This window comes from Phalacrocorax aristotelis, chromosome 5 (assembly GCF_949628215.1).
Source record: "Phalacrocorax aristotelis chromosome 5, bGulAri2.1, whole genome shotgun sequence".
Lineage (NCBI taxonomy): Eukaryota > Metazoa > Chordata > Aves > Suliformes > Phalacrocoracidae > Phalacrocorax > Phalacrocorax aristotelis.
Window position 1 is genome coordinate 68,466,064 of NC_134280.1, and position 10,257 is coordinate 68,476,320.

Consider the following 10,257-nt stretch of genomic DNA (forward strand, 5'->3'; position numbering starts at 1 on the left):
GCTGACACATATTGCTGATCCTAATACAAATTACATGCTTATACACTGCAATTGCATGCAGTAGACAGGTAGACAGCCTTGCCTACCAAAAAACATCACCACTTCATTTTAAAATTTTCAAATTTTCCAGATCCAATCTGAACAGCGTATCAGTATGTGATAGGAGGGGCAACGACTGAGCCAAATTAAGGTCTTTAGGAACACATCAACTCTTGTTGCTCCCACAGCAGTTCCAGCTTCTGGGAGTTAATACAACACATTCTTCCTGAAGAATACATACATCAACCAAGGATAAAGTTAAAAAAAAAATAATTGGCCAGTAGTCACATTTCTTTTTACTATTCCTAGGAAGAGACAATGGGTAACAAAAGACATGTGACTACCAGTAGTAGGAAAGGGTATCATTTTCTTGCTTATGTTTTTCAGGCAATAATATGCTTCAGAAAATCCTATCTTAATATTTCCTGGAGAAGACAGAAATTGAACAGTCCACTGCACTGATGGTAGGATCATTCTGCAGTCTTATTAAAGTAATGTATAATAACAAAACTAATAACAGTATACTACACCAAAGTCATGTCCCATGAGAATACTGTCTAATTGGATAGATATCATTTAAGAGAGACATAATGTTTCATACAGCTACAATCATTTCTAGTGTACTTAAAAATCTATTTTCAGAAATAATGGCTACAGACACACGCTAGACTAAATTAACGGGCCAAATTACTGAGCTTGCTACAGTGATGGCATGCTGCAAGGGGAACCTAATTGGAAAGCAGCGGGTCTAAAAGAGCTGTGGAAACCTTTCCACAGGTCAGTTACCTGCCAGTTTCAAATTTACTCTTACTGCTAACATCTAAGCCGTTAAGGACATGTCCTGGGAGTAACCTGTAGGCTGGCAAGTGGCACAAGTTCTATTACACTCCATTTTTCATCAGATCAGCTCTTTTGAAAGTCCCTCTCTGGAGAGGAGGAGAACAGCAGGCGTCAGATCCCTCCTCCCCATCTGTGGTGTGGCAGTGGGGCATGACATGGGTGGGGGTGCCTCTGGTTTCATAACTTCATGAGAGGTATTATATGGCAGAGGAACTCGGTGCACTCTTTTTGATTCATTGAGAAAAAGGTCCACATGTTACAGTGGTCAGTAAAAAATTTGAAAATAGTGGGGCAATGGGAAAATGTTAATACACAACAATTTTAACCAAAATGTGTCTGTTAACCAAAATGCAACATAGTTTCCAGTGACAGAGCCTATTCACATCACTCTCTTTCACTGGAAAAGCTGCTTTCAAAATATTCATATGAGGAACGTCAGCATAATTTGCTAACAGCCTACTGCACACCACTGGTTCTGCTATCAGCCCTCCTTTTAAAATAGGTTGATGGGATCTGAGCACAGGCTTTTCTCATTACAAAAGCATCTTTTTGTACCCACAAAAGTCATATCTCAAATTCTTTAGTTATATGCCTAGTTTAATTATAGCCTACATTTTGGTTCAAAATTAGATTGGAGCTGGCGTACAATGCACTGTCAGTGGCACCTTAAGCTACCAAGACGACTGGTCTAGATTTCTTATTAAAATATATTCTAAGAGGAGACACTTAAAATGTATCCCATGACGGGGCAAGTATGAAACTTCTACACTTAAGTCAGCATCATAGACTTTCAGCTGCAGAACTGACTAACTGTGACTTCTACAGCTAGCAAAGGAACTGAACACCAGTTCAATCAGAAACGCAGAAAGCCAAAGGGTATATAAGACATAAAGTTAAATTTGGGAAGGAATTTTACATTTCTTATGGGATGGGAAACAGAGACTTTAGTTTTCGCCAGCAACAGAGATTCTTTTATGAGAAGGATTACATCCGTGGCATTTCAAGGACTTTTTCCAACACTTTTCTTGTTGCTTTTCCACTGATGATATGTCCCACATTGAGGTCAGCAAACACCTTCTACCTGGTTATGATTAACATAATGCAAGGCCTTAACTGCAATAGGCTTCACTTCTGGTCATTCCTCTCCATCTTGACTTTTCTGCTTCTTTAATATCTGTTGTCTTTGTTCGTTGTTCTCGCCTACACCTTTTCCCCCTCAGTACTCTAGCTGGGCTTGATTCCAGCTGGTACAACCCATCAGTGATCATCAGCTTTGTAAATGACCACGAAAGAGATCTCCCTACCTGAGACTTAACAATGGGAGAGGATGATCTGCAGCAGTCACGAACTATTCAAGATACACAGACTCTTCTCATATCCAATGGTAAAAGTCATGAAGGTAGAATGGTTGGATGATTTAAAATATTTATATTGCAGTGTTAACACAAATTAAAGGAGGATTATCTTGATAATCAGAATAAGGTCTGTTGAACATGTTCTCTGTTATACTCTGGTGATTAATCTTTATGTTTTAAAGCTTAAACTGCTGGTTTCATAGCTTCACAGTCTCAATGTTGAACATAAAAATACCATTTAACTAACCATCTTTCTGAGGTTCGCTTTTAAAATTTACTCAGAGTAAATATCCTCTGTTTGTAATTGAAAGGATGTTAGTCCCAGAACTGTATTTCCATAACGACTACATCCTCATTACAATTTTCAAATTTTGTCAAGTACTCACTTGTTCTGCTGATATTTTGTCAGTAAAGTTTAATTAAACAAAAAGGCCGTGTGCACTATCAATCTGAAATTGCAACAAAGAACCTGTGTGCATGGGTAAGTACAACAGTGTTACCAAAACCTAAAGCAGAGAGATTTAGAATCTAAATGTAGGAATGAAGTGGTTTAAACCAATCATATACGACAACCCCTTCTACATGAAAGTGCAATAACAATTTCATAAGAATGATGCCATAGGCCCTGAACATTATGGCTACAGCTTTACTAGTAAACAAAGTAGGCCAGGGATTGCTTAAGCTTCTTAATTGCCTGCGCTCTCACTGCCGTGTTTTTTGCCTGCTCACCCTGGGATCCCAGAGAGTGAGTGCATGGGCACAACTCGGGCACTCAGAGACCCCAGGCTCCGTCCCCAACAGACAGTCTGGTCACCGCCACTCCTTTTGGGAAAGGAAGCGAGCTCAGGTGTGCAGGAGGGAGCTGTGCCATGCCATTTGGCCTCGGGGACAGAGAACAGCCACTGGCCTATTTTATTTAATTTTAAAGGCATGGTCTCTGGTGCTCTAAGAAGGTGTTGGCCCAACACTTATTGCATTGTTCAGCATCCCCTCATTAAGCATCCCATTGCTCAACCACGCATAGCTGTCAAGATCCTCGCAGCACGCTCACACTGATGAGCACAATGCACATTCCCCCATATGCTACAACAGACCCCTGCACACAAGAATAAATGCTCAGGAGTGAACATGGGTGCACTGCTTTCCCGTGCTTCTTCCCATCAAAGAGACACTGTAGCCTAGCTGGCTTCTAAACACTTTGCTGGTGTCCAAAAAAAGGGTTTGTTTGGGCTTTTTTAAGTGGGAGATCATAGACTGTTTACTTCCAATACAGAAAGTCGTTAGAAACAATGTTGAGCATGAAATACAGCTGCTGTATCTCAGACACCAGACAGAACCATACGCTAAATGTGTCATAGCAAAGAAAATCAAAATGCTTTTTCAAATACAGTTTGAACTAAAATCTGATCCACAGTTTGCCTTATGTTTTATCTCACCATTTATAAGTAGGACTTCATTTGTATCAACAGAAATGTTGCACACTGTTTTCCCCTCCTTCCTGAAAGAAGACATGTTAAAGCTGCTATATTGAATCATCAATAACAACTATACCACTATATAACAACATCAATAACGAAGTGGCACTTTCTGTTTGCTCCTAAGGGATCCAGAAAGTGCATTTCAAACCAACAGTATAATGCACTCCAGCAGCACGCAGTATTTGCAGTACTGCTGATAACCCTGTTTTCAAAGACTGTGACCGCTTTCAGATAGGGATAGCCCTTATACGCTGTGGCATCTGATCCAAAGTAACCCTGTGCTGGCTTACACACTCTCTGACTTGAAGGCAGCCTATTAAAACAAGACCCGAGTTCTGGGCAAACGATGCTCATCAAGGGCTCATTTCAGACCCTAGGTTTTTAACATGAATTAAATCTCATCTAGTCATTCTTAAAGATAGAATGACTGTGTCAAATACACACGTTCAGCATCTCTGGGGTGTCAGTGACAATCACCTCCACTACGAAGCAAGAACCCAAGAATTTTTATTCTCAGCATCTCTGACATCAAGCAAAAACACTTGTGTAAACTGCTGGCAAAGCGCCTGTGTTGTATCCTTGTCTACCGATTGCTCCACACAGAGACTCACAGCCCGATCTTTCAGTTCATACACAAAGCTCTGTGCTAGGGAAACTGAAATCCAGGGTTTCCACTGCCTGCCTAGCTCCAATGACATTATTTTCTCCTGGTTTCCCTGTATTCCTCAAAATCTGCAAGTTCCTGTCCACAGGTGTAGGTACGTTCTCTGAAATTTCTGGAACATGTGTTAGATGCTGCGTTCCTAAATGATCACAAGATCGGTGCTGGCAAGTTGAGTCTTAAGTATACACCATGCTAAGTTAGTTCATTCTTAAATAAAAAAGCAATGAAGCTTTTTATTGAAGTATAAAGACTGAAGAGAAAAACCAGTTAGAAAAATCACCATCACCATACTTTTAAATGATTGTTCTTCCCCAGCTGAACTGAAAAATGCAGAAAGTAAACAGCAGTGCTGAAAGTAGTTTACATTTTCTTTAATTCTTGGTTTGTGAATTCCAGGTGCTATTTCTCAGGCAAGCAGGAAAATTAGATTCCAAAAACCACGATTTTAGCATGACAGTGTTTTTTTCTGAAGTTAATGACATGCAAATCATTATGCATGTATTTACATTTTTGATTAGGACACGATTGAGAAATTAGAAAATAGAGCAATGATCCTCCTGTAGGTTTCAGCAAAGATGTTTCATATATGCAAGAGACATGAATAACTAACACAGAAGAAATAAGCAAAGGTCAAAAAAAAGTATTGAAAGCCTGAAGATAAATAAGTTGTCCCTACTATCCTTATCAAAGAGTTCACGCTATCTAGGGTGCATACTTTTTTAATTAATGGAAAACTAGTTTGATGGGAAGACCTACGTCACGCTGAGGCTCTACGGGGCTTCTCTAGGAACTCGCAGTCCTGTTACACAGCCAATGCTCATCAAACCCCCCAACATAATAGTCTGACCTCAGAAGCAGCGAAATTGAAGTCTGCCAATGAAACTTAAGAAAGAAATTTGATCGAGGTATTGGAGTCTCCTGCATAATTCACTTTCTCTTCTTTGGACCACTCTTGGCCGATCTGGAGAAGGAGCACCATGCCTCGCAGTCCTCCTCGCATCCCAGATACCCTGCAGACACCTTATCTAAGGCAAATCCTAAAGGGCTAAAGCCACAGGACCACCCACTCCCAGAAACACAGTGCAAGGAGGAGAAGTACTATTTCCAAGATGCAAACTACTCGGAAAGTGCTGTGGCCACCAGCTGCGAGCAGCCCACAGCAAGAAAGAGCCAGGGCTATTTCTGAGAGGGGGATCTAAGAAGTAACACAGGGGTTACAGCATCTGAGCATTTTGTAAGCTGCAGGAAAACAGAAAGCTTGAATAACCTCAGCTGAGAGACAGAGAAGCACAAGTGTGGGGAAAAAGAGAAAAGCTTGGACAGAGGCAGGGGAGAATCAACTTGAAGAAATTAACAATTATTTTTGGTGGACCTAACAGCAGGAGAAAGCATGAACGCTGTGGGATAAAACAGGGGCTATCAAAAGAGCTGGTCAGAATCAACACAAAGAATTTCTCAGATAGCCCTGACTCTCAGCCACATCTTCAGCTGCTTTTAATTCTACTTCACAGCAAAACACCTGGAAAAGGTGTGCAGGAATAATGCTGCCTTTGGCCAGTCTTCAAGCCTGGCTACCTAAATTCAGCTACTACTTTCTTCAGCTTAATTCTTCTAAACCATGAGACCAACTGTGGCTAGTGAAGAAATGCCAAAGCTGCACTGTAGTTTGGAGGTGCTGCAGAAAATCATTGCAAAGGCCTGGGTGGTGCTGATACCTAATGTATGTATTATCATAGAGGCCACCAAACTTGGGACTGGGAAAAGTGATGTCCCTATTCAGCAAGGGACTCCTTTTGAGTCCATTTTGCCTCCTCCTCCAAAACTGGGAGTGCTTCTCCTAACTCGGATCCGGCTAACCGGCTCACCCCCTCCTGCCACTGCAAGGCATTGAGCTCAGACGGAGCACCAACGACATCTCTGGTTCCCTACACTCTGCTTGCACTCTGATTTGATTTCTGGGGGATTAACATATTTGGCCTAACTAGAATTCTTTGATTTTTAAGACAGAGATATGGGAGAAGCTAATGTCCTATCATGTCCAGGAGGGCAGCTGGGACTTGGAGGTGTGAAAGGCATATAGGTGTGTTTAAAACTCACCGCATTTCAGAGATGCTGAGGACCTGCTAGCTTCCACTCAAATCCATATGCAAGCCTAAAAACTCCTGCGGTGGTATCCAGCAATGGAACCAAAAATTTAACAGCAGGTACTGCAGTTCACTACTTGAAGCTGCAACTTTTAAACAGAATGGAAGCCTGCAAAGGGTGGATGCACACTTTAACCCATTTTCTTGCTGTCTCCTATTACTTCCAAGCTGGGGGATGTGGAAGTCTCTGTTTCCCCACTGAAGATGGGAGGTGGGGTGTTCATCAGTGCCTTAATAAACCTGAAGACCACGCTCCAGGCAGACCAGGCAACAGCCACTGCTGCTTCATCTCCCTACTCCCTCCACAGCACTATTCTCTATCCTTCGTTTCACAATGACAAGCAAATTAAGGCCACACTGTGCTAGGTGATACAAATGTGTTATAAGAGGAACATGAGACTAGAAGGACAACGTGGTTTATTGATTCTCATTCTTGGCAATCACGGGCAATTAGGCAATCACAAGTCTAATTCAGGCAGGTCCAGAGGAAATCTAATCCACTCACCAACACACAACAGGTTTTAAAATAACATTCTGTACCAGTAAAATAACACAGCATACCATAACAAACACCTAAAGACATACCTGTGGACCTCAGGAAGAAAGTTGGAAAGATTAAAAGTATTATCAATTATAATCTCTACCCTGAAGTACTTCCTGCAAATAGAGCAAAAAAGTAAAAGCTGAAAAAAGCCCTACAACTAATTATATATTTATTCACATGAGAGATGAGGTACTGTAAAACCTACATTAAAGTCTCACACTGCTGAACTGCATTTCAGCCTCGTTACCTCCCAAGACTTCAAGTATTTTAACTTGTTATTGCATTTTTAATATAAGCAAAGAAGAGCCATGCTACTTCACAGTTAAGTCACAACCTTGATCCACAAATAACTTTAAACAAAGATAGCATTTATTTTGAGAACCTTTTTTTTTTTTCCCCTGACAGAGACTCCCTTCAGCAAAGCAGGTTGTTCCGAGAGGAGTTAAAAAGAGCCAAGACCACAAGAAAGGTGAAAAGGAAGGTCTAAAAAGGAAAGGATGTAAAAACTTTCAGGAGAAGAATAAATTCACTGATGTATTCAGTTACTCACAGGGAGGTTTGGTGACTTCTCCCGTGTTAAAAAGCCAGGCCTACTTACACAGGTGCTTTGGACTAAGCATGCCAACAACTCACTTGCCACTGACTGAATTTCCCAGTGATTTTACTACTCCCGGATCCCTCAGGAAGCACTTTCCCACTACTCATACCCTGATCCCCTTTCCCACCTCATCCCTCCTCTGCCTGCCGCTCATACGCTCATACATACAGCGCGAGGGAAGGGCACTTTGCTCCCAGCAGCGAGGATTTAGCATTTCCTACTTCTTTGCTTACTTCTGCCTTCCAGACCCTTTTTCTTCTATGTAAAAAAAAAAAACCTCAGGATACACTTGTACTCCCACAGCCTACCCCACCCCCCCCGGTATTTGAGACCCGGGTCCCTGCCTGCAGCCGGCCTGACCAGCCGCCGCCCCCTCACAGCCACACGCCCCCCTCATCCCCCCACCTCAGCACCCCCAAACCCGCCGCTTCACCGCTCCCATCCCCAGCCGGCGGCGAGGGCGGGAAGGCGCCCTCCAGCCGAGCGGCATCCCCCGCCCGCCCCGCCGGGCTAACCGAACTCCGCCGGCAAAACCAAGGGGCTGATAGGGAGCCCGCCCGCAGGCGCCTCAGCTTCACAGCTTTCCAGGGGGTCCCCCCGCCGCGGCAGCCGAAGCCCCCCGCCACAGACCCCCCCGTTTCACCTGCCTCCGGGCCAGCGGGGCCAGCCACCGACCCCCGAGAGAGACCGGCTGGCTGCGGCCCCCGCCTCAGCAGCCACCCCACCCCACCGCGGCCCGTGCCTACCTGTCGCGGGACGGGGCGGGAAGCCGTGAGGGGGCGGCGGGGACAGCGTTCCCCTCACGCCCGGCCGCCGCCACCTCTGCCCGGGCTCGGCGGGGCCGCGTCTCCCCGAGGCGGGGAGCCGCCCCCCGCGCTCATAGAGGCAGTGCCCGCCTCGCTGCCCCGGCCGCTCCGCTCTGCTCCCCGCCCCGCTCCGCCGCGACCGAGGGAGAGGAGGGAGAGGCGGCCCCGGCGCTGCCCCCCCCGCCCGCCTCCCCACCGCCGGGCGCGTAACCTGCGCGGCAGCTGCCGCTGCGGCCCCGCGGAAGCAACAGGGCGAGGGGCGTGCCGCCGGGATACTTGCATTTTCGGCGGGGCTGGGTCAGTCCCCGGGGCCCGGAGGGCTGTCCGGCAGCTCCGCCACCTCCGATCCCTGCATACTCACTTTTCTTGTTTTGTTTTGTTTTTAATTTTTAATCTTGCTCCCCTCCCTTTCCTCCGCGCCTGACCCTGCTTGCGCTGAGGGGATGCAGTGATGGATCCAAACCCTGTCAGCGCGGTGGGTGCATCCAAGACACCGCGTCCTCCTCGGAGCAACGCCGTGCTACCTGCCTTGAAGCCAGGGGCACAGGCACAGGGCAGCTGCCTGCTGAGGGGCTCCGGCTGGCAACCACCCAACAGCTAACTCCACAGCTAGCAGGGATGACTTGCACGGCCGACGCCAGAAGTCAGAAACTTCTATTGACACATTGATTTCCTAGAGGGACGGAAGGCGTCGGGCTCGACCCATGAGGCGATCCAAGGGTGGGGTGGGCGCAGGGACCACAGATCTCAAGCTGAGGGGAAATCCTGGGTGGACATGTGGACGCAGATGCAGCAGGGAGCGCCCAGGCAAGGCGGGGGACTTGCTCATCTCACGCGTTGCAACCGGGCGCGTGCTGCTGCGGTTTCTCCCCGTCTTCCCGGACATCACGCATCTGCATCCAGGGAGCGGCTATGGCTCGACAGGTAACACCAAACACACCGCAGCTTGGCACGGCACGGGCTGAATCTCCGACAGCTCGCTTTGGTAGACACTCACTTCTAGCTGGGATCACGGCCAAGCCAACTGAAAGGATTTATACATGAGAACCGCAGTTGGGGTCCTTGATGGATCCAACAGAGTCAGGACCAGTACCCGGTAAAATGTTGTTCTAAAACGGCCGTATCTTTGACTGTTTTTATCCTCAAACCCAAGCACCACCAATTTCCGATCAATAAAGGCACTTAGTGCGAATTTCAAGTTTTCCATGCAAGAGAATGGGTTTTAGGCTACTTGAAGAAGTCAGCCCTTAGGCACAATTCCACGGTGAACTTCAACAATGACTCTCGCTATATTTTTTCTATATAAGCCATTTCAAAGTAAACAGAATAGAAAATACACATAAATCCCTTCAGCAACTCACTTTTGGACTTTATGAACTGCTCTGTATAGTTACAAAACTTTTCACTATGGTAGCTCTCAAATGGCTCTTTTTAAACAAGAAGTGTCCTTGAAAAGGCGAATATTCTTTAAAATACACAGAGCAACTATGTTACCTCATAAATATTAATTAACATTAAATTGTGTGCAACGAAAATAATTTTCATGCAAAACATCTTACGCACATAGGTGCGTTCACTGGCAAAGTTCACACGTAATTCTCCCTACTGGTTGCAAGCCCTTGGTGATACATGGAGGTCTTTCCTTCTAGATATATATGAAGGATGGTTTTGGAATGCTAGCGCTCAGAATGTAACATATAGAAAAATAATATCAAGCAAAACCAGCCGAGAAGCAAGCAAACAAGCAAGCAAAGAGAAGGCTATTTGATTTGAACAGGAATTTCCTACC

At 45.3% G+C, this 10,257-nt stretch overlaps 1 protein-coding gene across 1 annotated transcript in view; it reads right to left on the bottom strand.

Moving 5' to 3' along the window:
- Window positions 1-8,521, bottom strand: part of SHANK2 (SH3 and multiple ankyrin repeat domains 2) — a 363,557-nt gene extending 355,036 nt beyond the window's left edge. The window contains exon 1 of the mRNA XM_075095009.1: window positions 8,409-8,521. The gene's annotated coding sequence lies outside the window, so the exon portion shown is untranslated. The remainder of the gene's footprint in view (window positions 1-8,408) is intronic.
- Window positions 8,522-10,257: the final 1,736 nt, after the last annotated feature.